We start from the raw sequence: 3592 nt of genomic DNA, 5'->3' as shown, positions 1-3592 counted from the left end.
ACTTTTTTTGTCTCTAGTGACATTCGATGACCGTCGCTTTCCCAGCGTCGACTATGAGGTCACACGCATTACCGACATTATTCTTACAGCTGCGGAACGTTCAATACCACGCACCTCCGAATTGCCCCAGCGCCCCCCAATTCCTTGGTGGAACGAGGCATGCCGTGACGCAATACGTGAGCGGCGACTTGCTCTTCGCATTTTCCGCCACCATCCTACTTTGGCCAACTGTATCCGCTATAAGTGGTTCTGTGCTCGATGCCATCACGTCATCCGCGATAGCAAGAAGGCAAGCTGGAAATTCTTTATTAGCTCATTTAACACCTTCACTCCCTCCTCGGAAGTTTGGAGTCGGCTTCGACGGTTCTCAGGCGCGCCTAGTTTCTCCCCGGTCTCTGGGCTCACTGTCGCGCATGATAAATTAGTGGACCCCATCGCACTTTCTAACTTACTGGGTCAGCACTTTGCTGAGATTTCGAGCTCTTCAAATTACCCCCCAGCGTTTCTCCCGAAGAAACGTGCAGCGGAAGTGAGACATCTTGCTTTCTCCTCTCAAAATCGCGAAAGCTACAATACTGTTTTCTCCATGCGGGAACTCCAACATGCACTCTCTTCTTCTCGCTCCTCCACCCCAGGACCGGATGGTATCCACGTCCAAATGTTGCTGCATTTATCAACCCATAGTCTGCGTTACCTCCTTCGCCTTTATTATCGAATTTGGACCGACAGTACTTTTCCCAGATGATGGTGGGAAGCTATCGTCGTTCGCATTCCGAAACCTGGAAAGGACAAACATCTCCCCTCTAGCTATCGCCCCATTTCTCTAACGAGTAGTGTCTGTAAGGTCTTGGAGCGTATGGTGAATTACCGTTTAGCTTGGTGGCTGGAATCCCGCAGTCTTTTAACACCTGCCCAATGCGGATTCCGAAAGCATCGTTCTGCAGTAGATCATCTTGTTGCTCTCTCCACTTATATCATGAACAATTTTCTCCGGAAACGCCAAACGGTAGCAATATTTTTTGATCTGGAGAGAGAGCATACGATACCTGTTGCAGGACAGGCATCCTCTGCACACTGTTCTCTTGGGGCTTTCGAGGCCAGCTGCCCCTTTTTCTTCGCGAATTTATGACAGAGCGCACATTTAGGGTGCGGGTGAACACTACTCTCTCCCGTACTTTCTCCCAAGAAAACGGGGTACCCCAGGGCTCCGTGCTGAGTGTTGTACTGTTTGCCATTGCCATAAATCCAATTATGGATTGTCTCCTTCCTGATGTCTCGGGCTCCCTCTTTGTGGACGATTTTGCGATCTACTACAGCTCTCAACGGACCAGCCTTCTTGAACGACGTCTTCAAGGATGTCTTGATCGCCTCCACTCTTGGAGCATCGAAACCGGCTTCCGTTTTTCTCCCAGTAAGACCGTTTGTGTTAATTTTTGGCGACGTAAGGAGTTTCTTCCACCCTCCTTACATCTACGACCTGTCAACCTTCCGTTTTCAGATGTCGCTAAATTCTTGGGTCTTATGTTTGACAGAAAACTGTGCTGGTCCTCCCACATTTCCTATCTTTCGGCTCGCTGTCTGCGATCCCTCAACACCCTCCGTGTCCTGAATGGTACCTCCTGGGGAGCGGACCGAGTGGTCCTTCTCCGCCTCTATCGCGCCTTAGTGCGCTCAAAATTGGACTATGGAAGCATAGTCTACTCCTCTGCTCGGCCGTCTATTCTTCGGCGTCTCGACTCTATCCACCACCGTGGATTACGTTTAGTGTCTGGAGCTTATTACACCAGCCCTGTGGAAAGCCTTTATGCTGAGACTGCTGAACCTCCACTGTCCAATCGGCGAGCAGTCCCTTCTGAGTCGTTACGCTAGCCATCTGTCTTCCATGCCTGCTAATCCAGCCCATGACATTTTTTTCGACGCCTCCTTTGATGTAGGGTATGCAGGCCGCCCCTCCTCCCTACTACCACCGGGAGTCCGCTTCCGTCAACTGCTCCATTCTCTTTCCTTCCGCTTTCCTAAGACCTTCCTGACAACTTGGTACAGCACCGCCTTGGCTCCGTCCCCGGATCTGCCTGCTCCATGACCTTTGTCGATTTCCCAAGGATGGTACCCCTGCACTTGTTTATCGCCGGGCATTTGCTGCTCTATGTGCACAAATGACGGAAGCCACATTTATTTACACCGACGGCTCGGAAGCATCGTTAGGTGTAGGGAGTGCCTATATTGTTGGCGACACCCCAAATCACTTTCGGCTTCCCGACCAGTGTTCGGTTTATACTGCGGAGCTTTACGCTGTTCTCCAGCCTGTCCACTACATCCGCCGCCATCAGCAGATACAGTACGTTATCTGCTCAGATTCTCTCAGCTCTCTCCTCATTCTCAAAGCTCTTTACCCTGTGCACCCTCTGGTCCACCGGATTCAGGACTGTCTGCGCTTGGTCCACCTGGGGGGCGTCTCGGTGGCGTTCCTCTGGCTCCCGGGACACGTTGGTATCTGTGGAAATGAGGCGGCCGATATTGCAGCCAAGGCTGCAGTCTCTCTTCTTCGGCCAGCTATCCAGTCGATTCCCTTCGCCGATCTACGGAGCGTTTTATGTCGTCGTGTTGTTCATTTATGGTACGCACATTGGTCGACGCTTCCCCGTAATAAATTGCGGGACGTGAAAGCTCTTCCTTGTGCTTGGACCTCTTCCTCCGGAACGCGTCGTTGGGAGGAGGTAATTTTAACTCGACTCCGGATAGGACACTGTCTTTTTAGCCATCGACATCTTTTAAGCGGCGATCCTCCCCCACTCTGTCCCCACTGCTCTCAGCTGTGGACGGTAAGACACCTTTTAATTGAGTGCCCCTATTTTAATCCGTTACGCTCCCGTCTACAGCTGTCGCCTGACATATCGTCCATTTTAGCAGATGACACGCGCTCAGCCGATCGCATTCTAGAGTTTATTAGTGCCAGTGAAATGACGTCAGTCATTTGAAGCTTTTTTTGGGGACAACCAACCCCTTTCTGTAGTGGATTTTTAAGCCTTCCTTCTGCTTTTAGTTTCTCCAATTTTATGACTTTCGTTCCCATTGCTGCTGGTTTCCATTTTCGGTTTTTTACTGTTTCCTAAGTCACGGACTGGGCACTAATGACCATAGCAGTTTCGGACCCTAAAAAAAAAATTATATATATATATATATATATATATATATATATATATATATATATATATATATATATATATATATATATATATATATATATATATATATATATATATATATATATATATATATATATATTTTCTGCATCTCTCAGAATAAAATAAATTGAATAAACTTATGCAGTTTCTGTCTGCTGTCGTGTAAGCTATAATCACTTGGAATTACACCTCTGGGAAAGAGCTCAGTCCTCAAGAAACTGGGAAACTTTCTTTCCATTAACACTGCTATAGTCTTGTAACTTATTGATTACCTAGAACAGGATTTTTCAAATAGTGTTCAGTGGGAAGTGAAGTCGTTAAGTGCTCCACAAAAGAGTTGAAGAAAATAATGTGGATTTTTTTCCCATTTTGATTATAGTAGCTATTTTTGTTAAAATTTATGGTTT

The sequence above is a fragment of the Schistocerca nitens genome, chromosome 1 (assembly GCF_023898315.1).
Source record: "Schistocerca nitens isolate TAMUIC-IGC-003100 chromosome 1, iqSchNite1.1, whole genome shotgun sequence".
Lineage (NCBI taxonomy): Eukaryota > Metazoa > Arthropoda > Insecta > Orthoptera > Acrididae > Schistocerca > Schistocerca nitens.
This window is presented reverse-complemented; position numbering follows the sequence as displayed.